At 47.1% G+C, this 25,688-nt stretch overlaps 1 protein-coding gene and 1 non-coding gene across 2 annotated transcripts in view; both read right to left on the reverse strand.

Annotated features, from left to right (window-relative positions):
* LOC135564763 (cytokine receptor-like factor 3) overlaps window positions 1-25,688 on the reverse strand; it is a 133,086-nt gene that overhangs the window by 12,045 nt on the left and 95,353 nt on the right. The gene's annotated exons all lie outside the window — the stretch shown is intronic.
* On the reverse strand, window positions 25,576-25,647 carry trnat-cgu (transfer RNA threonine (anticodon CGU)). Its single transcript has one exon. It is a non-coding gene; the product is annotated as a tRNA-Thr (tRNA).

Genomic DNA, 25,688 nt, shown 5'->3' on the forward strand with positions numbered 1-25,688 from the left:
AGAACCATGACTACATGGAACTCTATTCCACAGAACTACATAGAGCCATGACTACATGGAACTCTATTCCACAGAACTACATAGAACCATGACTACATGGAACTCTATTCCACAGTACTACATAGAACCATGACTACATGGAACTCTATTCCACAGTACTACATAGAGCCATGACTACATGGAACTCTATTCCACAGAACTACATAGAACCATGACTACATGGAACTCTATTCCACAGAACTACATAGAACCATGACTACATGGAACTCTATTCCACAGTACTACATAGAGCCATGACTACATGGAACTCTATTCAACAGTACTACATAGAGCCATGACTACATGGAACTCTATTCCACAGTACTACATAGAGCCATGACTACATGGAACTCTATTCCACAGTACTACATAGAACCATGACTACATGGAACTCTATTCCACAGTATTACATAGAACCATGACTACATGGAACTCTATTCCACAGTACTACATAGAGCCATGACTACATGGAACTCTATTCCACAGTACTACATAGAACCATGACTACATGGAACTCTATTCCACAGTACTACATAGAGCCATGACTACATGGAACTCCACAGTACTACATAGAACCATGACTACATGGAACTCTATTCCACAGTACTACATAGAGCCATGACTACATGGAACTCTATTCCACAGTACTACATAGAGCCCTGACTACATGGAACTCTATTCCACAGTACTACATAGAGCCATGACTACATGGAACTCTATTCCACAGTACTACATAGAGCCCTGACTACATGGAACTCTATTCCACAGTACTACATAGAGCCCTGACTACATGGAACTCTATTCCACATCAGGTAACTGACGCAGCAGTAGAATCAGATCAAATTTTAAAAATAGATCAAAATACACCTTATGGCAAAACTGGGATTGTGAAGCAACACAAACACACGATGACATTTACCCGTGGATGTTGTGTTGTAGATATGTGGTAGTGGAGTAGGGTCCTGAGGGCAGTAGGGTCCTTAGTGTGTTGTAGATATGTGGTAGTGGAGTAGGGTCCTGAGGACACACCCTTAGTGTGTTGTAGATATGTGGTAGTGGAGTAGGGTCCTGAGGGCACACCCTTAGTGTGTTGTAGATATGTGGTAGTGGAGTAGGGTCCTGAGGGCACACCCTTAGTGTGTTGTAGATATGTGGTAGTGTAGTAGGGTCCTGAGGACACACCCTTAGTGTGTTGTAGATATGTGGTAGTGGAGTAGGGTCCTGAGGACACACCCTTAGTGTGTTGTAGATATGTGGTAGTGGAGTAGGGTCCTGAGGACACACCCTTAGTGTGTTGTAGATATGTGGTAGTGGAGTAGGGTCCTGAGGGCACAACCTTAGTGTGTTGTAGATATGTGGTAGTGGAGTAGGGTCCTGAGGACACACCCTTAGTGTGTTGTAGATATGTGGTAGTAGAGTAGGGTCCTGAGGGCAGTAGGGTCCTTAGTGTGTTGTAGATATGTGGTAGTGGAGTAGGGTCCTGAGGGCACACCCTTAGTGTGTTGTAGATATGGAGTAGGGTCCTGAGGACACACCCTTAGTGTGTTGTAGATATGTGGTAGTGGAGTAGGGTCCTGAGGACATAACCTTAGTGTGTTGTAGATATGTGGTAGTGGAGTAGGGTCCTGAGGGCAGTAGGGTCCTTAGTGTGTTGTAGATATGTGGTAGTGGAGTAGGGTCCTGAGGACACACCCTTAGTGTGTTGTAGATATGTGGTAGTGGAGTAGGGTCCTGAGGACACACCCTTAGTGTGTTGTAGCTATGTGGTAGTGGAGTAGGGTCCTGAGGACACACCCTTAGTGTGTTGTAGATATGTGGTAGTGGAGTAGGTTCCTGAGGACACAGCCTTAGTGTGTTGTAGATATGTGGTAGTGGAGTAGGGTCCTGAGGACACACCCTTAGTGTGTTGTAGATATGTGGTAGTGGAGTAGGGTCCTGAGGACACACCCTTAGTGTGTTGTAGATATGTGGTAGTGGAGTAGGGTCCTGAGGGCACACCCTTAGTGTGTTGTAGATATGTGGTAGTGGAGTAGGGTCCTGAGGACACACCCTTAGTGTGTTGTAGATATGTGGTAGTGGAGTAGGGTCCTGAGGACACACCCTTAGTGTGTTGTAGATATGTGGTAGTGGAGTAGGGTCCTGAGGGCACAACCTTAGTGTGTTGTAGATATGTGGTAGTGGAGTAGGGTCCTGAGGACACACCCTTAGTGTGTTGTAGATATGTGGTAGTGGAGTAGGGTCCTGAGGGCACACCCTTAGTGTGTTGTAGATATGTGGTAGTGGAGTAGGGTCCTGAGGACACACCCTTAGTGTGTTGTAGATATGTGGTAGTGGAGTAGGGTCCTGAGGGCACACCCTTAGTGTGTTGTAGATATGTGGTAGTGGAGTAGGGTCCTGAGGACACACCCTTAGTGTGTTGTAGATATGTGGTAGTGGAGTAGGGTCCTGAGGACACACCCTTAGTGTGTTGTAGATATGTGGTAGTGGAGTAGGGTCCTGAGGACACACCCTTAGTGTGTTGTAGATATGTGGTAGTGGAGTAGGGTCCTGAGGGCACACCCTTAGTGTGTTGTAGATATGTGGTAGTGGAGTAGGGTCCTGAGGGCACACCCTTAGTGTGTTGTAGATATGTGGTAGTGGAGTAGGGTCCTGAGGACACACCCTTAGTGTGTTGTAGATATGTGGTAGTGGAGTAGGGTCCTGAGGACACACCCTTAGTGTGTTGTAGATATGTGGTAGTGGAGTAGGGTCCTGAGGACACACCCTTAGTGTGTTGTAGATATGTGGTAGTGGAGTAGGGTCCTGAGGGCAGTAGGGTCCTTAGTGTGTTGTAGATATGTGGTAGTGGAGTAGGGTCCTGAGGACACACCCTTAGTGTGTTGTAGATATGGGTAGGGTCCTGAGGACACACCCTTAGTGTGTTGTAGATATGTGGTAGTGGAGTAGGGTCCTGAGGACACACCCTTAGTGTGTTGTAGATATGTAGTAGGGTCCTGAGGACACACCCTTAGTGTGTTGTAGATATGTGGTAGTGGAGTAGGGTCCTGAGGACACACCCTTAGTGTGTTGTAGATATGTAGTAGGGTCCTGAGGACACACCCTTAGTGTGTTGTAGATATGTGGTAGTGGAGTAGGGTCCTGAGGACACACCCTTAGTGTGTTGTAGATATGTGGTAGTGGAGTAGGGTCCTGAGGACACACCCTTAGTGTGTTGTAGATATGTGGTAGTGGTAGTAGGGTCCTGAGGACACACACCCTTAGTGTGTTGTAGATATGTGGTAGTGGAGTAGGGTCCTGAGGACACACCCTTAGTGTGTTGTAGATATGTGGTAGTAGAGTAGGGTCCTGAGGGCAGTAGGGTCCTTCGTGTGTTGTAGATATGTGGTAGTGGAGTAGGGTCCTGAGGGCACACCCTTAGTGTGTTGTAGATATGGAGTAGGGTCCTGAGGACACACCCTTAGTGTGTTGTAGATATGTGGTAGTGGAGTAGGGTCCTGAGGACATAACCTTAGTGTGTTGTAGATATGTGGTAGTGGAGTAGGGTCCTGAGGGCAGTAGGGTCCTTAGTGTGTTGTAGATATGTGGTAGTGGAGTAGGGTCCTGAGGACACACCCTTAGTGTGTTGTAGCTATGTGGTAGTGGAGTAGGGTCCTGAGGACACACCCTTAGTGTGTTGTAGATATGTGGTAGTGGAGTAGGTTCCTGAGGACACAGCCTTAGTGTGTTGTAGATATGTGGTAGTGGAGTAGGGTCCTGAGGACACACCCTTAGTGTTGTAGATATGTGGTAGTGGAGTAGGGTCCTGAGAACACACACTTAGTGTGTTGTAGATATGTGGTAGTGGAGTAGGGTCCTGAGGGCACAACCTTAGTGTGTTGTAGATATGTGGTAGTGGAGTAGGGTCCTGAGGACACACCCTTAGTGTGTTGTAGATATGTGGTAGTGGAGTAGGGTCCTGAGGGCACACCCTTAGTGTGTTGTAGATATGTGGTAGTGGAGTAGGGTCCTGAGGACACACCCTTAGTGTGTTGTAGATATGTGGTAGTGGAGTAGGGTCCTGAGGACACACCCTTAGTGTGTTGTAGCTATGTGGTAGTGGAGTAGGGTCCTGAGGGCACACCCTTAGTGTGTTGTAGATATGTGGTAGTGGAGTAGGGTCCTGAGGACACACCCTTAGTGTGTTGTAGATATGTGGTAGTGGAGTAGGGTCCTGAGGACACACCCTTAGTGTGTTGTAGATATGTGGTAGTGGAGTAGGGTCCTGAGGACACACCCTTAGTGTGTTGTAGATATGTGGTAGTGGAGTAGGGTCCTGAGGACACACCCTTAGTGTGTTGTAGATATGTGGTAGTGGAGTAGGGTCCTGAGGGCAGTAGGGTCCTTAGTGTGTTGTAGATATGTGGTAGTGGAGTAGGGTCCTGAGGACACACCCTTAGTGTGTTGTAGATATGTGGTAGTGGAGTAGGGTCCTGAGGGCAGTAGGGTCCTTAGTGTGTTGTAGATATGTGGTAGTGGAGTAGGGTCCTGAGGACACACCCTTAGTGTGTTGTAGATATGTGGTAGTGGAGTAGGGTCCTGAGGACACACCCTTAGTGTGTTGTAGATATGTGGTAGTGGAGTAGGGTCCTGAGGACACACACTTAGTGTGTTGTAGATATGTGGTAGTGGAGTAGGGTCCTGAGGACAGTAGGGTCCTTAGTGTGTTGTAGATATGTGGTAGTGGAGTAGGGTCCTGAGGACACACCCTTAGTGTGTTGTAGATATGTGGTAGTGGAGTAGGGTCCTGAGGACACACCCTTAGTGTGTTGTAGATATGTGGTAGTGGAGTAGGGTCCTGAGGACACACACTTAGTGTGTTGTAGATATGTGGTAGTAGAGTAGGGTCCTGAGGGCAGTAGGGTCCTTCGTGTGTTGTAGATATGTGGTAGTGGAGTAGGGTCCTGAGGGCACACCCTTAGTGTGTTGTAGATATGGAGTAGGGTCCTGAGGACACACCCTTAGTGTGTTGTAGATATGTGGTAGTGGAGTAGGGTCCTGAGGACACACCCTTAGTGTGTTGTAGCTATGTGGTAGTGGAGTAGGGTCCTGAGGGCACACCCTTAGTGTGTTGTAGATATGTGGTAGTGGAGTAGGGTCCTGAGGACACACCCTTAGTGTGTTGTAGATATGTGGTAGTGGAGTAGGGTCCTGAGGACACACCCTTAGTGTGTTGTAGATATGTGGTAGTGGAGTAGGGTCCTGAGGACACACCCTTAGTGTGTTGTAGATATGTGGTAGTGGAGTAGGGTCCTGAGGACACACCCTTAGTGTGTTATAGATATGTGGTAGTGGAGTAGGGTCCTGAGGGCAGTAGGGTCCTTAGTGTGTTGTAGATATGTGGTAGTGGAGTAGGGTCCTGAGGACACACCCTTAGTGTGTTGTAGATATGTGGTAGTGGAGTAGGGTCCTGAGGGCAGTAGGGTCCTTAGTGTGTTGTAGATATGTGGTAGTGGAGTAGGGTCCTGAGGACACACCCTTAGTGTGTTGTAGATATGTGGTAGTGGAGTAGGGTCCTGAGGACACACCCTTAGTGTGTTGTAGATATGTGGTAGTGGAGTAGGGTCCTGAGGACACACACTTAGTGTGTTGTAGATATGTGGTAGTGGAGTAGGGTCCTGAGGACAGTAGGGTCCTTAGTGTGTTGTAGATATGTGGTAGTGGAGTAGGGTCCTGAGGACACACCCTTAGTGTGTTGTAGATATGTGGTAGTGGAGTAGGGTCCTGAGGACACACACTTAGTGTGTTGTAGATATGTGGTAGTGGAGTAGGGTCCTGAGGGCAGTAGGGTCCTTAGTGTGTTGTAGATATGTGGTAGTGGAGTAGGGTCCTGAGAACACACCCGTAGTGTGTTGTAGATATGTGGTAGTGGAGTAGGGTCCTGGGGACACACCCTTAGTGTGTTGTAGATATGTAGTAGGGTCCTGAGGACACACCCTTAGTGTGTTGTAGATATGTGGTAGTGGAGTAGGGTCCTGAGGACACACCCTTAGTGTGTTGTGGTAGTGGAGTAGGGTCCTGAGGACACACCCTTAGTGTTGTAGATATGTGGTAGTGGAGTAGGGTCCTGAGGACACACCCTTAGTGTTGTAGATATGTGGTAGTGGAGTAGGGTCCTGAGGGCACACCCTTAGTGTGTTGTAGATATGTGGTAGTGGAGTAGGGTCCTGAGGACACACCCTTAGTGTGTTGTAGATATGTGGTAGTGGAGTAGGGTCCTGAGGACACACCCTTAGTGTGTTGTAGATATGTGGTAGTGGAGTAGGGTCCTGAGGACACACCCTTAGTGTTGTAGATATGTGGTAGTGGAGTAGGGTCCTGAGGACACATCCTTAGTGTGTTGTAGATATGTGGTAGTGGAGTAGGGTCCTGAGGACACACCCTTAGTGTGTTGTAGATATGTGGTAGTGGAGTAAGGTCCTGAGGACACACGTTTAGTGTGTTGTAGATATGTGGTAGTGGAGTAGGGTCCTGAGGACATACCCTTAGTGTGTTGTAGATATGTGGTAGTGGAGTAGGGTCCTGAGGACACACCCTTAGTGTTGTAGATATGTGGTAGTGGAGTAGGGTCCTGAGGACACACCCTTAGTGTGTTGTAGATATGTGGTAGTGGAGTAGGGTCCTGAGGACACACCCTTAGTGTTGTAGATATGTGGTAGTGGAGTAGGGTCCTGAGGACACACCCTTAGTGTTGTAGATATGTGTTAGTGGAGTAGGGTCCTGAGGACACACCCTTAGTGTGTTGTAGATATGTGGTAGTGGAGTAGGGTCCTGAGGACACACCCTTAGTGTGTTGTAGATATGTGGTAGTGGAGTAGGGTCCTGAGGACACAGATATGTGGTAGTGGAGTAGGGTCCTGAGGACACACCCTTAGTGTGTTGTAGATATGTGGTAGTGGAGTAGGGTCCTGAGGACACACCCTTAGTGTGTTGTAGATATGTGGTAGTGGAGTAGGGTCCTGAGGACACACCCTTAGTGTGTTGTAGATATGTGGTAGTGGAGTAGGGTCCTGAGGACACAGATATGTGGTAGTGGAGTAGGGTCCTGAGGACACACCCTTAGTGTGTTGTAGATATGTGGTAGTGGAGTAGGGTCCTGAGGACACACCCTTAGTGTGTTGTAGATATGTGGTAGTGGAGTAGGGTCCTGAGGACACACCCTTAGTGTGTTGTAGATATGTGGTAGTGGAGTAGGGTCCTGAGGGCACACCCTTAGTGTGTTGTAGATATGTGGTAGTGGAGTAGGGTCCTGAGGACACACCCTTAGTGTGTTGTAGATATGTGGTAGTGGAGTAGGGTCCTGAGGACACACCCTTAGTGTGTTGTAGATATGTGGTAGTGGAGTAGGGTCCTGAGGGCACAACCTTAGTGTGTTGTAGATATGTGGTAGTGGAGTAGGGTCCTGAGGACACACCCTTAGTGTGTTGTAGATATGTGGTAGTGGAGTAGGGTCCTGAGGGCACACCCTTAGTGTGTTGTAGATATGTGGTAGTGGAGTAGGGTCCTGAGGACACACCCTTAGTGTGTTGTAGATATGTGGTAGTGGAGTAGGGTCCTGAGGGCACACCCTTAGTGTGTTGTAGATATGTGGTAGTGGAGTAGGGTCCTGAGGACACACCCTTAGTGTGTTGTAGATATGTGGTAGTGGAGTAGGGTCCTGAGGACACACCCTTAGTGTGTTGTAGATATGTGGTAGTGGAGTAGGGTCCTGAGGACACACCCTTAGTGTGTTGTAGATATGTGGTAGTGGAGTAGGGTCCTGAGGGCACACCCTTAGTGTGTTGTAGATATGTGGTAGTGGAGTAGGGTCCTGAGGGCACACCCTTAGTGTGTTGTAGATATGTGGTAGTGGAGTAGGGTCCTGAGGACACACCCTTAGTGTGTTGTAGATATGTGGTAGTGGAGTAGGGTCCTGAGGACACACCCTTAGTGTGTTGTAGATATGTGGTAGTGGAGTAGGGTCCTGAGGACACACCCTTAGTGTGTTGTAGATATGTGGTAGTGGAGTAGGGTCCTGAGGGCAGTAGGGTCCTTAGTGTGTTGTAGATATGTGGTAGTGGAGTAGGGTCCTGAGGACACACCCTTAGTGTGTTGTAGATATGTGGTAGGGTCCTGAGGACACACCCTTAGTGTGTTGTAGATATGTGGTAGTGGAGTAGGGTCCTGAGGACACACCCTTAGTGTGTTGTAGATATGTAGTAGGGTCCTGAGGACACACCCTTAGTGTGTTGTAGATATGTGGTAGTGGAGTAGGGTCCTGAGGACACACCCTTAGTGTGTTGTAGATATGTAGTAGGGTCCTGAGGACACACCCTTAGTGTGTTGTAGATATGTGGTAGTGGAGTAGGGTCCTGAGGACACACCCTTAGTGTGTTGTATATATGTGGTAGTGGAGTAGGGTCCTGAGGACACACCCTTAGTGTGTTGTAGATATGTGGTAGTAGAGTAGGGTCCTGAGGGCAGTAGGGTCCTTCGTGTGTTGTAGATATGTGGTAGTGGAGTAGGGTCCTGAGGGCACACCCTTAGTGTGTTGTAGATATGGAGTAGGGTCCTGAGGACACACCCTTAGTGTGTTGTAGATATGTGGTAGTGGAGTAGGGTCCTGAGGACATAACCTTAGTGTGTTGTAGATATGTGGTAGTGGAGTAGGGTCCTGAGGGCAGTAGGGTCCTTAGTGTGTTGTAGATATGTGGTAGTGGAGTAGGGTCCTGAGGACACACCCTTAGTGTGTTGTAGCTATGTGGTAGTGGAGTAGGGTCCTGAGGACACACCCTTAGTGTGTTGTAGATATGTGGTAGTGGAGTAGGTTCCTGAGGACACAGCCTTAGTGTGTTGTAGATATGTGGTAGTGGAGTAGGGTCCTGAGGACACACCCTTAGTGTTGTAGATATGTGGTAGTGGAGTAGGGTCCTGAGAACACACACTTAGTGTGTTGTAGATATGTGGTAGTGGAGTAGGGTCCTGAGGGCACAACCTTAGTGTGTTGTAGATATGTGGTAGTGGAGTAGGGTCCTGAGGACACACCCTTAGTGTGTTGTAGATATGTGGTAGTGGAGTAGGGTCCTGAGGGCACACCCTTAGTGTGTTGTAGATATGTGGTAGTGGAGTAGGGTCCTGAGGACACACCCTTAGTGTGTTGTAGATATGTGGTAGTGGAGTAGGGTCCTGAGGACACACCCTTAGTGTGTTGTAGCTATGTGGTAGTGGAGTAGGGTCCTGAGGGCACACCCTTAGTGTGTTGTAGATATGTGGTAGTGGAGTAGGGTCCTGAGGACACACCCTTAGTGTGTTGTAGATATGTGGTAGTGGAGTAGGGTCCTGAGGACACACCCTTAGTGTGTTGTAGATATGTGGTAGTGGAGTAGGGTCCTGAGGACACACCCTTAGTGTGTTGTAGATATGTGGTAGTGGAGTAGGGTCCTGAGGACACACCCTTAGTGTGTTGTAGATATGTGGTAGTGGAGTAGGGTCCTGAGGGCAGTAGGGTCCTTAGTGTGTTGTAGATATGTGGTAGTGGAGTAGGGTCCTGAGGACACACCCTTAGTGTGTTGTAGATATGTGGTAGTGGAGTAGGGTCCTGAGGGCAGTAGGGTCCTTAGTGTGTTGTAGATATGTGGTAGTGGAGTAGGGTCCTGAGGACACACCCTTAGTGTGTTGTAGATATGTGGTAGTGGAGTAGGGTCCTGAGGACACACCCTTAGTGTGTTGTAGATATGTGGTAGTGGAGTAGGGTCCTGAGGACACACACTTAGTGTGTTGTAGATATGTGGTAGTGGAGTAGGGTCCTGAGGACAGTAGGGTCCTTAGTGTGTTGTAGATATGTGGTAGTGGAGTAGGGTCCTGAGGACACACCCTTAGTGTGTTGTAGATATGTGGTAGTGGAGTAGGGTCCTGAGGACACACCCTTAGTGTGTTGTAGATATGTGGTAGTGGAGTAGGGTCCTGAGGACACACACTTAGTGTGTTGTAGATATGTGGTAGTAGAGTAGGGTCCTGAGGGCAGTAGGGTCCTTCGTGTGTTGTAGATATGTGGTAGTGGAGTAGGGTCCTGAGGGCACACCCTTAGTGTGTTGTAGATATGGAGTAGGGTCCTGAGGACACACCCTTAGTGTGTTGTAGATATGTGGTAGTGGAGTAGGGTCCTGAGGACACACCCTTAGTGTGTTGTAGCTATGTGGTAGTGGAGTAGGGTCCTGAGGGCACACCCTTAGTGTGTTGTAGATATGTGGTAGTGGAGTAGGGTCCTGAGGACACACCCTTAGTGTGTTGTAGATATGTGGTAGTGGAGTAGGGTCCTGAGGACACACCCTTAGTGTGTTGTAGATATGTGGTAGTGGAGTAGGGTCCTGAGGACACACCCTTAGTGTGTTGTAGATATGTGGTAGTGGAGTAGGGTCCTGAGGACACACCCTTAGTGTGTTATAGATATGTGGTAGTGGAGTAGGGTCCTGAGGGCAGTAGGGTCCTTAGTGTGTTGTAGATATGTGGTAGTGGAGTAGGGTCCTGAGGACACACCCTTAGTGTGTTGTAGATATGTGGTAGTGGAGTAGGGTCCTGAGGGCAGTAGGGTCCTTAGTGTGTTGTAGATATGTGGTAGTGGAGTAGGGTCCTGAGGACACACCCTTAGTGTGTTGTAGATATGTGGTAGTGGAGTAGGGTCCTGAGGACACACCCTTAGTGTGTTGTAGATATGTGGTAGTGGAGTAGGGTCCTGAGGACACACACTTAGTGTGTTGTAGATATGTGGTAGTGGAGTAGGGTCCTGAGGACAGTAGGGTCCTTAGTGTGTTGTAGATATGTGGTAGTGGAGTAGGGTCCTGAGGACACACCCTTAGTGTGTTGTAGATATGTGGTAGTGGAGTAGGGTCCTGAGGACACACACTTAGTGTGTTGTAGATATGTGGTAGTGGAGTAGGGTCCTGAGGGCAGTAGGGTCCTTAGTGTGTTGTAGATATGTGGTAGTGGAGTAGGGTCCTGAGAACACACCCGTAGTGTGTTGTAGATATGTGGTAGTGGAGTAGGGTCCTGGGGACACACCCTTAGTGTGTTGTAGATATGTAGTAGGGTCCTGAGGACACACCCTTAGTGTGTTGTAGATATGTGGTAGTGGAGTAGGGTCCTGAGGACACACCCTTAGTGTGTTGTGGTAGTGGAGTAGGGTCCTGAGGACACACCCTTAGTGTTGTAGATATGTGGTAGTGGAGTAGGGTCCTGAGGACACACCCTTAGTGTTGTAGATATGTGGTAGTGGAGTAGGGTCCTGAGGGCACACCCTTAGTGTGTTGTAGATATGTGGTAGTGGAGTAGGGTCCTGAGGACACACCCTTAGTGTGTTGTAGATATGTGGTAGTGGAGTAGGGTCCTGAGGACACACCCTTAGTGTGTTGTAGATATGTGGTAGTGGAGTAGGGTCCTGAGGACACACCCTTAGTGTTGTAGATATGTGGTAGTGGAGTAGGGTCCTGAGGACACATCCTTAGTGTGTTGTAGATATGTGGTAGTGGAGTAGGGTCCTGAGGACACACCCTTAGTGTGTTGTAGATATGTGGTAGTGGAGTAAGGTCCTGAGGACACACGTTTAGTGTGTTGTAGATATGTGGTAGTGGAGTAGGGTCCTGAGGACATACCCTTAGTGTGTTGTAGATATGTGGTAGTGGAGTAGGGTCCTGAGGACACACCCTTAGTGTTGTAGATATGTGGTAGTGGAGTAGGGTCCTGAGGACACACCCTTAGTGTGTTGTAGATATGTGGTAGTGGAGTAGGGTCCTGAGGACACACCCTTAGTGTTGTAGATATGTGGTAGTGGAGATACCCTTAGTGTTGTAGATATGTGTTAGTGGAGTAGGGTCCTGAGGACACACCCTTAGTGTGTTGTAGATATGTGGTAGTGGAGTAGGGTCCTGAGGACACACCCTTAGTGTGTTGTAGATATGTGGTAGTGGAGTAGGGTCCTGAGGACACAGATATGTGGTAGTGGAGTAGGGTCCTGAGGACACACCCTTAGTGTGTTGTAGATATGTGGTAGTGGAGTAGGGTCCTGAGGACACACCCTTAGTGTGTTGTAGATATGTGGTAGTGGAGTAGGGTCCTGAGGACACACCCTTAGTGTGTTGTAGATATGTGGTAGTGGAGTAGGGTCCTGAGGACACAGATATGTGGTAGTGGAGTAGGGTCCTGAGGACACACCCTTAGTGTGTTGTAGATATGTGGTAGTGGAGTAGGGTCCTGAGGACACAGATATGTGGTAGTGGAGTAGGGTCCTGAGGACACACCCTTAGTGTGTTGTAGATATGTGGTAGTGGAGTAGGGTCCTGAGGACACACCCTTAGTGTTGTAGATATGTGGTAGTGGAGTAGGGTCCTGAGGACACACCCTTAGTGTGTTGTAGATATGTGGTAGTGTAGTAGGGTCCTGAGGACATAACCTTAGTGTGTTGTAGATATGTGGTAGGTGGTTGTTATGACTGTATTGTTGTGTTTTTTAAAATTGTATAACTGGTGTAATTTTTCTGGCCCCTGGAAGAGTAGCTGCTGCCTTGGCAGGGGATCCTAATGGGGATCCATACACATACTAGTACTACATGCTCTCATTCAACACTTCCCACACTGCCCCTACTCGGATGGTATCGCGCCGTCCCAATCTTCGCTCTCTCTCCCCCGCTACTCTCTCCTCTTCCATCCTATCATCTCTTCCCTCTGCTCAAACCTTCTCCAACCTATCTCCTGATTCTGCCTCCTCAACCCTCCTCTCCTCCCTTTCTGCATCCCTTGATTCTCTATGTCCCCTATCCTCCAGGCCGGCTCGGTCCTCCCCTCCTGCTCCGTGGCTCGACGACTCATTGCGAGCTCACAGAACAGGGCTCCGGGCAGCCGAGCGGAAATGGAGGAAAACCGCCCCGTGTTGCGGACCTGGCATCCTTTCACTCCCTCCTCTCTACATTTTCCTCTTCTGTCTCTGCTGCTAAAGCCACTTTCTACCACTCTAAAGTCCAAGCATCTGCCTCTAACCCTAGGAAGCTCTTTGCCACCTTCTCCTCCCTCCTGAATCCTCCTCCCCCTCCCCCTCCTCCCTCTCTGCAGATGACTTGTCAACCATTTTGAAAAGAAGGTCGACGACATCCGATCCTCGTTTGCTAAGTCAAACGACACCGCTGGTTCTGCTCACACTGCCCTACCCTGTGCTCTGACCTCTTTCTCCCCTCTCTCTCCAGATGAAATCTCGCGTCTTGTGACGGCCGGCCGCCCAACAACCTGCCCGCTTGACCCTATTCCCTCCTCTCTTCTCCAGACCATTTCCGGAGACCTTCTCCCTTACCTCACCTCGCTCATCAACTCATCCCTGACCGCTGGCTACGTCCCTTCTGTCTTCAAGAGAGCGAGAGTTGCACCCCTTCTGAAAAAACCTACACTCGATCCCTCCGATGTCAACAACTACAGACCAGTATCCCTTCTTTCTTTTCTCTCCAAAACTCTTGAACGTGCCGTCCTTGGCCAGCTCTCCCCTATCTCTCTCAGAATGACCTTCTTGATCCAAATCAGTCAGGTTTCAAGACTAGTCATTCAACTGAGACTGCTCTTCTCTGTATCACGGAGGCCCTCCGCACTGCTAAAGCTAACTCTCTCTCCTCTGCTCTCATCCTTCTAGACCTATCGGCTGCCTTCGATACTGTGAACCATCAGATCCTCCTCTCCACCCTCTCCGAGTTGGGCATCTCTGGCGCGGCCCACGCTTGGATTGCGTCCTACCTGACAGGTCGCTCCTACCAGGTGGCGTGGCGAGAATCTGTCTCCTCACCACGCGCTCTCATCACTGGCGTCCCCCAGGGCTCTGTTCTAGGCCCTCTCCTATTCTCACTATACACCAAGTCACTTGCCTCTGTCATAACCTCACATGGTCTCTCCTATCATTGCTATGCAGACGACACACAATTAATCTTCTCCTTTCCCCCTTCTGATGACCAGGTGGCGAATCGCATCTCTGCATGTCTGGCAGACATATCAGTGTGGATGACGGATCACCACCTCAAGCTGAACCTCGGCAAGACGGAGCTGCTCTTCCTCCCGGGGAAGGACTGCCCGTTCCATGATCTCGCCATCACGGTTGACAACTCCATTGTGTCCTCCTCCCAGAGCGCTAAGAACCTTGGCGTGATCCTGGACAACACCCTGTCGTTCTCAACTAACATCAAGGCGGTGGCCCGTTCTTGTAGGTTCATGCTCTACAATATCCGCAGAGTACGACCCTGCCTCACACAGGAAGCAGCGCAGGTCCTAATCCAGGCACTTGTCATCTCCCGTCTGGATTACTGCAACTCACTGTTGGCTGGGCTCCCTGCCTGTGCCATTAAACCCCTACAACTCATCCAGAACGCCGCAGCCCGTCTGGTGTTCAACCTTCCCAAGTTCTCTCACGTCACCCCGCTCCTCCGCTCTCTCCACTGGCTTCCAGTTGAAGCTCGCATCCGCTACAAGACCATGGTGCTTGCCTACGGAGCTGTGAGGGGAACGGCACCTCAGTACCTCCAGGCTCTGATCAGGCCCTACACCCAAACAAGGGCACTGCGTTCATCCACCTCTGGCCTGCTGGCCTCCCTACCACTGAGGAAGTACAGTTCCCGTGCAGCCCAGTCAAAACTGTTCGCTGCTCTGGCCCCCCAATGGTGGAACAAACTCCCTCACGACGCCAGGACAGCGGAGTCAATCACCACCTTCCGGAGACACCTGAAACCCCACCTCTTTCAGGAATACCTAGGATAGGATAAAGTAATCCTTCTCACCCCCCTTAAAAGATTTAGATGCACTATTGTAAAGTGGCTGTTCCACTGGATGTCTTAAGGTGAATGCACCAATTTGTAAGTCGCTCTGGATAAGAGCGTCTGCTAAATGACTTAAATGTAAATGTACATCACTACAACGTTACAGTAAGGCCATCCAGTACCAATCCACAGAGACATGTTGCTGCTGGAAAGTGCAAAGAGCAATAAGGGTTTTTAGGGGCATTATGACTGAGTTAATAAAACACAGCTGCCCCCTAAAAACACCTTACTTTTCTTGCCGTCTTTTGGCTTCTCTTCTCTCTTCAAACTCCTTCTCTTTTCATCCCCTGCTTACAGTAGAGAGAGAGAGAGAGAGAGTAGAGAAAGACAGAGTAGAGAAAGAGAGAGAGAGAAATAGAGAGTAGAGAAAGAGAGAGGAGGACAGAGTAGAGAGAGAGAGCGAAAGAGAGGAGGAGAGAGAGAGAGAAGAGAGAGAGAGAGAGAGAGAGAGAGATAGAGAGGAGAGACAGAGAGAGAGAGAGAGAGAGAGAGACAGAGAGAGAGAGAGAGGCTACAGAGAGAGAGAGAGAGAGAGAGAGAGGCTACAGAGAGAGAGAGACAGAGAGAGAGAGAGAGAGAAAGAAAGAGAGACAGAGAGAGAGAGAGAGAGAGAGAGAGAGAGAGAGAGAGGCAGGCTACAGAGAGCACTTAGTCTCCCCCGCTCCAGAGTGCATGCCAGAGGTTTATAAATTGCTCTTATAAAAACCGGCCTGTGTTAGTTAGGGTCGGCGTGCTGGGATTCCAGCAGGGGCCGTTTAAAAAGAGGGTGAATGGGTTCAACCATGTTCTCACAGTAAGAAGAAACCCTTTCTACCTCATTTAGCATCAGTGTTAAATGAAACCACTCACTGTAGGTCAATAGCATTGGCAGCCTCAGAACAACATCGGGCCAGATTCTGACTAGCCATCCATCATCGGCAGTGACCTCCTAAGACCCCGAGACTCAGGACCTGACCATTCACCTAGACTCTGTTACCCCAGATGACCCCTAACAACCACCTAGACTCTGTTACCCCAGATGACCCCTAACAACCACCTGACCATTCACCTAGACTCTGTTACCCCAGATGACCACTAACAACCACCTAGACTCTGTTACCCCAGATGACCCCTAACAACCACCTAGACTCTGTTACCCCAGATGACCCCTAACAACCACCTAGACTCTGTTACCCCAGATGACCCCTAACAACCACCTGACCATTCACCTAGACTCTGTTACCCCAGATGACCACTATCAACCACCTAGACTCTGTTACCCCAGATGATCCCTAACAACCACCTGACCATTCACCTAGACTATGTTACCCCAGATGACCCCTAACAACCACCTAGACTCTGTTACCCCAGATGACCCCTAACAACTACCTAGACTCTGTTACCCCAGATGACCCCTAACAACCACCTGACCATTCACCTAGACTCTGTTACCCCAGATGACCCCTAACAACCACCTAGACTCTGTTACCCCAGATGACCCCTAACAACCACCTGACCAATCACCTAGACTATGTTACCCCAGATGACCACTAACAACCACCTAGACTCTGTTACCCCAGATGACCCCTAACAACCACCTGACCATTCACCTAGACTCTGTTACCCCAGATGACCCCTAACAACCACCTAGACTCTGTTACCCCAGATGACCCCTAACAACCACCTGACCATTCACCTAGACTCTGTTACCCCAGATGACCACTATCAACCACCTAGACTCTGTTACCCCAGATGACCCCTAACAACCACCTGACCATTCACCTAGACTCTGTTACCCCAGATGACCCCTAACAACCACCTAGACTCTGTTACCCCAGATGACCACTAACAACCACCTAGACTCTGTTACCCCAGATGACCACTAACAACCACCTGACCATTCACCTAGACTATGTTACCCCAGATGACCACTAACAACCACCTGACCATTCACCTAGACTCTGTTACCCCAGATGACCCCTAACAACCACCTGACCATTCACCTAGACTCTGTTACCCCCAGATGACCCCTAACAACCACCTAGACTCTGTTAACCCAGATGACCAGTAACAACCACCTGACCATTCACCTAGACTCTGTTACCCCAGATGACCACTAACAACCACCTGACCATTCACCTAGACTCTGTTACCCCCAGATGACCCCTAACAACCACCTAGACTCTGTTACCCCAGATGACCACTAACAACCACCTAGACTCTGTTACCCCAGATGACCACTAACAACCACCTGACCATTCACCTAGACTCTGTTACCCCAGATGACCAGTAACAACCACCTGACCATTCACCTAGACTCTGTTACCCCCAGATGACCCCTAACAACCACCTAGACTCTGTTACCCCAGATGACCACTAACAACCACCTAGACTCTGTTACCCCAGATGACCACTAACAACCACCTGACCATTCACCTAGACTCTGTTACCCCAGATGACCCCTAACAACCACCTGACCATTCACCTAGACTCTGTTACCCCAGATGACCCCTAACAACCACCTAGACTCTGTTACCCCAGATGACCCCTAACAACCACCTGACCATTCACCTAGACTCTGTTACCCCAGATGACCAGTAACAACCACCTGACCATTCACCTAGACTCTGTTACCCCAGATGACCCCTAACAACCACCTGACCATTTACCTAGACTCTGTTACCCCCAGATGACCCCTAACAACCACCTAGACTCTGTTACCCCAGATGACCCCTAACAACCACCTGACCATTCACCTAGACTCTGTTACCCCAGATGACCCCTAACAACCACCTAGACTCTGTTACCCCAGATGACCACTATCAACCAGAGGTGTGTTTTTTCTGATTAATCAGGAATCTCTGCCTCTCAGACCTCAGAAAAGTGAGCAGTGATATTTCTAACATCTCTGTCTTATCAGAGATGTTTGACAGGTCATGTTCTACATTGTGTCAGTGACGTCCCTGAGAAAAAAACAACTTCTTGGGGAAGCTGCTATCTGGCATCCCATATGAGCCCTGGTCAGAAGTAATGCAGAGGACTGTATAGGGTGAAATTTGGGACACTCTCTGGTCCAGTCTCTGCCTGGACTTGTATCCATGTTGTTAGAGAGGTAATGGACCAGACCAGAGCAAACGATGCCAGAAACACTGTTTTTAATATCTCAGGTCTAATCAGCAGTTAGTGTTGGTCTCCAGCCCAGATCCTTCAACATCCATCACCATCCATTTGGCATGTTCCCTAGATCCTTGTTCCCTAACTCTCTACTAGCTACATCAGAATGTTCCCTAGACCCTTGTTCCCTAACTCTCTATTAGCTACATCAGAATGTTCCCTAGACCCTTGTTTCCTAACTCTCTACTAGCTACATCAGAACGTTCCCTAGACCCATGTTCCCTAACTCTCTATTAGCTACATCAGAATGTTCCCTAGATCCTTGTTCCCTAACTCTCTACTAGCTACATCAGAATGTTCCCTAGACCCTTGTTCCCTAACTCTCTACTAGCTACATCAGAATGTTCCCTAGACCCTTGTTCCCTAACTCTCTACTAGCTACATCAGAATGTTCCCTAGACCCTTGTTCCCTAACTCTCTACTAGCTACATCAGAATGTTCCCTAGACCCTTGCTCCCTACCCCTCTACTAGATACATCAGAATGTTCCCTAGACCCTTGCTCCCTACCTCTCTACTAGCTACATCAGAATGTTCCCTAGACCCTTGCTCCCTACCCCTCTACTAGATACATCAGAATGTTCCCTAGACCCTTGCTCCCTACCTCTCCACTAGATACATCAGAATGTTCCCTAGACCCTTGCTCCCTACCTCTCTACTAGATACATCAGTCTAAGGTTGGGATTCAATTTGGACAATGCTACATTTACATGTAATTTCCTGATTGAGCCAACAAATGCAGTGTTTACCATAATTGTGGTCTCTGCTAAAAAAAATATTTTTATTTTTTTAACCTTTATTTAACTAGGCAAGTCAGTTAAGAACAAATTCTTATTTTCAATGACGGCCTAGGAACAGTGACTTTAAAACGCTGTGCATTGTGGACAAGGCGTGATCGGATTGAATCCCGGCTTTGACTCCGTTAGAGCAATCAAATCAAATGTATGTATAAAGCCCTTCTTACATCAGCTGATGTCACAATGTGCTGTACAGAAACCCAGCCTAAAACCCCAAACAGCAAGCAATGCAGGTGTAGAAGCACGGTGGCTAGGAAAAACTCCCTAGAGCAAGACCCTGGTTCCAACCTTCTTTCTTTCCTTCCTTCCTTCCTGTCTTCCTTTCTCATCTGACTCTGGACTGAATAGCTGACAGCTGCACAGAACTCATTGTACAGGTCTTAAAGCAAAGTAATACGCTTTGGACAAGTAAGTGTGAGTCAGCTTAATGTACACAGCCTGGACGGGACGCTAGTCTATTACAGAGCCTTATCCCCAATCTGCCTCCTTAACCTCTATGGATCGGTGACCTCCCCCCCACGGGACGGTTGAGCTAACGTGCGCTAATGTGATTAGCATGAGGTTGTAAGTAACAAGAACATTTCCCAGGGCATAGACATATCTGATATTGGCAGAAAGCTTAAATTCTTGTTAATCTAACTGCACTGTCCAATTTACAGTAGCTATTACAGTGAAAGAATACCATGCTATTGTTTGAGGAGAGTGCACAGTTATGTACTTAAAAATGTATCAATAAACCAATTAGACACATTTGGCAAGACTTGATACAACCTTTTGAACAGAAATGCAATGCTTCATTGAATCAGTCTAAATGTTGCTGCCATCTAGTGGCCAAAATCTAAATTGCGCCTAAACTGGAATAGTACATTGTGGCCTTTCTCTTGCATTTCAAAGATGGTAAAAAAAAAAAAAAACATGTTTTATCTTTGTATGATCTTTTCCCAGATCTAATGTGTTATATTCTCCTACATTAATTTCACATTTCCCCAAACTTCAAAGTGTTTCCTTTCAAATGGTACCAACAATATGTATATCCTTGCTTCAGGTCCTGAGCTACAGGCAGTTAGATTTGGGTATGTCATTTTAGGAGAAAAAAAAAAGGGTCCAATCCTTAAGAGATTGTTAATGTTCAGTGCCAAGCATAGAGACACTGGGTCCCATTTCTTAGTCTTTTGGTATGAGTGGACTTGGTGCAGGTCCATAGTGGTTACATACAATGATGAAAATAACTAAATAGTCATTATTCAGAATAACAAAACTTCCCACTCTCAAGGGAAATATGTTTATTTAATTAGTATAATCTGATAAAGGAACATTCTATTATGGGATGTAATTGTAAAATGTGAATGTTTATCATTAAATCCTTCTTTCTGAACATCTCTTTTCCACTTGACGAAGTCAGACGAAGAATACGCCTTTCATAAAAATGTTTCCAACAGGTCAAAGTTATTCCGGGTTTTTTTTCCTGTTTACTGCACTAACATTCCAAACCAAAACCATGTGTGGTTCATTATTGTGATCCCTGGTCAGAGAACCACCACCACGCACTGGCCCTTTAAATAACCCACTGCACCGTACTGGCCCTTTAAATAACCTACTGCACTGTACTCAAATCAACAACTACCTTACATTTACATTTACATTTAAGTCATTTAGCAGACGCTCTTATCCAGAGCGACTTACAAATTGGACCTTGTGACAACTTCAACCCAGTGTATACTATATGTCTGTGTCTGGAATGGCAACCTATTCTCTCTAGTAAACTACGTTTGAAGGTGCATAGGGAATAGGGTGCGATTTTGGGACGTTTAGGTTCCTGGTCAAAAATAGCACACTAAGGAATAGGGTGCGATCTGGGACATGAAGGCCCTGGTCAAAAATAGCACACTAGGGAATAGGGTGCGATTTGGGACATGAAGGCCCTGGTCAAAAATAGCACACTAGGGAATAGGGTGCGATTTGGGACGTATAGGTTCCTGGTCAAAAATAGCACACTAGGGAATAGGGTGTGATTTTGGGACGTTTAGGTTCCTGGTCAAAAATAGCACACTAGGGAATAGGGTGCGATTTTGGGACGTTTAGGTTCCTGGTCAAAAATAGCACACTAAGGAATAGGGTGCGATCTGGGACATGAAGGCCCTGGTCAAAAATAGCACACTAGGGAATAGGGTGCGATTTGGGACATGAAGGCCCTGGTCAAAAATAGCACACTAGGGAATAGGGTGCGATTTGGGACGTATAGGTTCCTGGTCAAAAATAGCACACTAGGGAATAGGGTGTGATTTTGGGACGTTTAGGTTCCTGGTCAAAAATAGCACACTAGGGAATAGGGTGCGATTTTGGGACGTTTAGGTTCCTGGTCAAAAATAGCACACTAGGAAATAGGGTGCGATTTGGGACATGAAGGCCCTGGTCAAAAATAGCACACTAGGGAATAGGGTGTGATTTTGGGACGTTTAGGATCCTGGTCAAAGTAGCACACTAAGGAATAGGGTGTGATTTTGGGACATTTAGGTTCCTGGTCAAAAATAGCACACTAGGGAATAGGGTGCGATTTTGGGACGTTTAGGTTCCTGGTCAAAAATAGCACACTAGGAAATAGGGTGCGATTTGGGACATGAAGGCCCTGGTCAAAAATAGCACACTAGGGAATAGGGTGTGATTTTGGGACGTTTAGGTTCCTGGTCAAAGTAGCACACTAAGGAATAGGGTGTGATTTGGGACGTACCATATGTCATCAAATCAACAACGTAGTCATATCCTCAGTATATGCCGACTGTATGAGCGACATGCTAATAGTGGAGATGACATAGTCCGTCATAAATCACACATTCCCTCAGCCTGCCTGTGGTGATCTATTTTAAAACATGATTCATATCAGTGAGAAAACACCCGGAGGGGTTTAGCACCCTGCTACGGGGACGTGTGTGTGTGTGTGTGTGTGTGTGTGTGTGTGTGTGTGTGTATGTATGTATGTATGTATGTATGTATGTATGTATGTATGTATGTGTGTGTGTGTGTGTGTGTGTGTGTGTGTGTGTGTGTGTGTGTGTGTGTGTGTGTGTGTGTGTCGAGGGTTTTAATGACAAACTAATCAAGCATTTCTAGACTAGGTGTGAGAACTATGAAGCTGTTGGTGAGGATCACACACAGATATAGTCACTGACGTTTTCAGCTAAACATTCAGGGCCTGGAGCAGAAACACGACGCGGTGCACACACACACACACAGTCACACACACACACAGTCACACACACACAGTCACACACACACACAGTCACACACAGTCATACACACACACACACACACACACACAGTCACACACACACACAGTCACACACACACACACAGTCATACACACACACACAGTCACACACAGTCATACACACACACACACAGTCATACACACACACACACACAGTCACACAGTCATACACACATACACACACACAGTCATACACACACACACAGTCATACACAATCATACATACACACACACACACACACAGTCATACACACACACACACACACACAGTCATACACACACACAGACACACAGTCATACATACACACACACACACACAGTCATATACACACACACAGACACACACACACAGTCATACACACACACACACACACACACAGTCATACACACACACAATCATACATACACACACACACACAGTCATACACACACACACACACAATCATACATACACACACACACAGTCATACACACACAGACACACACACACAGTCATACACACACACACAGTCATACACACACAGACACACACACACAGTCATACACACACAAACACACACACAGTCATATACACACACACACACACAGTCATACACACACACACACACACACACAGTCATACACACACACAGTCATACACACACACACAATCATACATACACACACACACACACAGTCATACACACACACACACACACAATCATACATACACACACACACACACAGTCATACACACACAGTCATATACACACACACAGTCATACACACACACAGTCACACACACAGTTACACACACACACAGTCATACACACACACACACACACTCCTACGTGCTCGCTCACACACAGGGATTCTGGTCTGAATCCCATGTCAGACAGGAAAAACATTTGGTGGGATTCAAGGTATCCTACTACACCATCTCCTGCCGTTGTACCCTCGAGCAAGGCACTTGACCCCTAAACTACTCCAGGGATGTCACATTGTGGCTATACAGGTTCAGATGAACTGGGTGATCTTGTGGGCCAGAAACTGGGACTTTGTAGGCCAGTTGAGAGGAGAGAACACTACTCACCTTGCCAACAAAGACCCACCCTCTAACACACCAGGACCAATGGAACAACAAAGACCCACCCTCTAACACACCAGGACCAATGGAACAACAAAGACCCACCCTCTAACACACCAGGACCAATGGAACAACAAAGACCCACCCTCTAACACACCAGGACCAATGGAACATTGGCTAAAACATGGCTAGTTGTGAAACACACTAATGATCTATTTACTGAATTAAATGATATAATGTTGAAAAGAGAAGGAAGGGAAGCTAAGGTACACAATAGTAGGTTTTGCTAGACAGAAGGTGCTCTTTGGTAAAAGGGATACATTTTGCCACTCTTCATATAATTAATTAAAATGCCTTTATTTGGATAGCATATTCAATGCAAAGATTAAAAACTCTGATTAAAAACTAAGGTTAAACAAAGTTTTGAATCTTTGTTTCCATTTAATATGCTATACAAATAAAGGCATTTTAATTAATTATATGAAGAGTGCCTTGGTCCTCCCTTATTTTTAATATTTTACCTATATTTAACTTGGCAAGTCAGTTAAAAACAAATTTTATTTACAATGAAGGCCTACCCCAATGACACTGGGCCGCTCATATGGGCCTCCCAATCACAGCCAGGAATCAAACCAGAGTCTGTAGTGACATCTCAAGCACAGAGATGCAGTGGCTTAGAGCGCTTCGCCACTCGGGAGCCCCAAGACAATGTATTTGTCTACTTTAATGTACTACTAAGGTTGTATTTATTCATTCCAAATGGGTAAAAAAAAACTGTAAAGTTGCTTTGAACGTAAAACTATTGTTGTGAAGCAAAGACAATGATCAATCTACATTATGCTAATCTATCCTCTGAAATTACCTTGTTGTCCTCAAGTGAACCATCTTGCTCTCATACTTCAGCGTTCAGTTGAGAGAGAAATTGGCCTGGTCTCTTTGTAGCTCAAAAGTATTTAGGGTAAGAGAAAGGGTTAACTACAGTAAAAAAAATCGTCCTCACAGATGCACCCATCATGTAAACCTATCGATCATAGCTACAGTCGGCCACACCACGTGCGCGTCATCCTTGCACAGGTTGGGCACCCTCTCCAACGCGCACAGTGGGAACACGAGGGGAAACGTGTTGAGTTCTAGAGCCCACGACCAGGGTTCCCTTTCGCAATCCCCAAACAACTGTCATGTTATGAGTCAAATCCTTTAGGAAAAATGTATATGCTATCCTCCAAAAAGCAGGTTTAATTGTCCAGTCAGACACGAAACAGATTTCAGAATGGCCTCTATCGGCATGGAACATAGGCCCATCTCTCCAAAGACAGTTGAATATTCTCCTAAAGTTATTCCTGAACAAAAAAAGCAGTAGGCTACGGTGTGTCCCAGACCGGTAACGTTGCCCGGGGAAAAATAAACCCACCTGATCTCTCTCCCTCTCTCTGCGTGTGTACTGACCGATCGTCCCGTACAGAACCTAGAGACAGTAGCCCAAACCCAGTGGCTCTGGCTGTGCTGTGTGGGCCGCGTAGTGCGAGCCTCCTTTTCAGGCCCTCCCTAAAATGGAATTCTAGGTGGTGGTGACTAGGCAGTAGGTATGTCGAGCTCCATGCGTGCGCAAATCCAGAATAACACAGTCCTGGAGACAGTTGAGATCGTGCAGTAACCATTGCCACCAAATGGAAAGGTTTGGCTCTGCACTTTCGTATGTAAAAGTGTGGGGAGTAAATTACTATTGTTCCTTCCTCTTCCCAAACAATAATCAGAAAAACGAGGTTTTCGTAAACCATAAGGATTTATCAAGTTTCTGAGTAAAATATAAAGTCATAACGTTGATTTGCCTAACATATTTAGGACTATATTACCAGGCTGTATTATTACGGCATTGGATTGAAAACAAGATCTATATTTACAAAAATGTATATTTACAAAGATAGACAAGAACTCAGTCTTAGTCTAGTTTTAGTTTTTTTTCTTCATCCATGTGTCATTCTATGATGGCTGATCTCTCATCTGATCTGTATATAAAATCTCAGTGCGCTACTTAACTGGTCGATACACACTATTGTAGTTGGAGCGCCGACTGGTGGTCATTAGGAGGGGCGTGCCAAATAAACGTCTGAAATAAAAGTTTAAGATTTTTAGCCGTTAAACTGTTTTAACTTTGATTTCTCCTAGATTTGTTTTAGCTCTAAACTTGTTTTTACCTTGATGTCTACAATGTATTGTCTTGATGAACACCACTTATGTATGGGAAGTCAGAGGGGTAACTTTTACATTGTACATGGTTGAGATTTAAACGTTTTATCAACGCATTAACTTAATATTGAGTTTGAAATATGTATCAAATATCACCATGAAGTATCACGTTGGAACTGTCCCGTTTTAAAAATGTGTCCACCGTGGACTTCGTTTCCGAGGCACGGACGGGGATCGAGCCCGCGATCTTCGGTTTACGAGACCGACGCCTTACCACTTGGCCACCGCGCCCGGTAATAGTGCGAAGGAAAAATATGAGTTTTCAAACCTTT

Source organism: Oncorhynchus nerka, linkage group LG26 (assembly GCF_034236695.1).
Source record: "Oncorhynchus nerka isolate Pitt River linkage group LG26, Oner_Uvic_2.0, whole genome shotgun sequence".
Lineage (NCBI taxonomy): Eukaryota > Metazoa > Chordata > Actinopteri > Salmoniformes > Salmonidae > Oncorhynchus > Oncorhynchus nerka.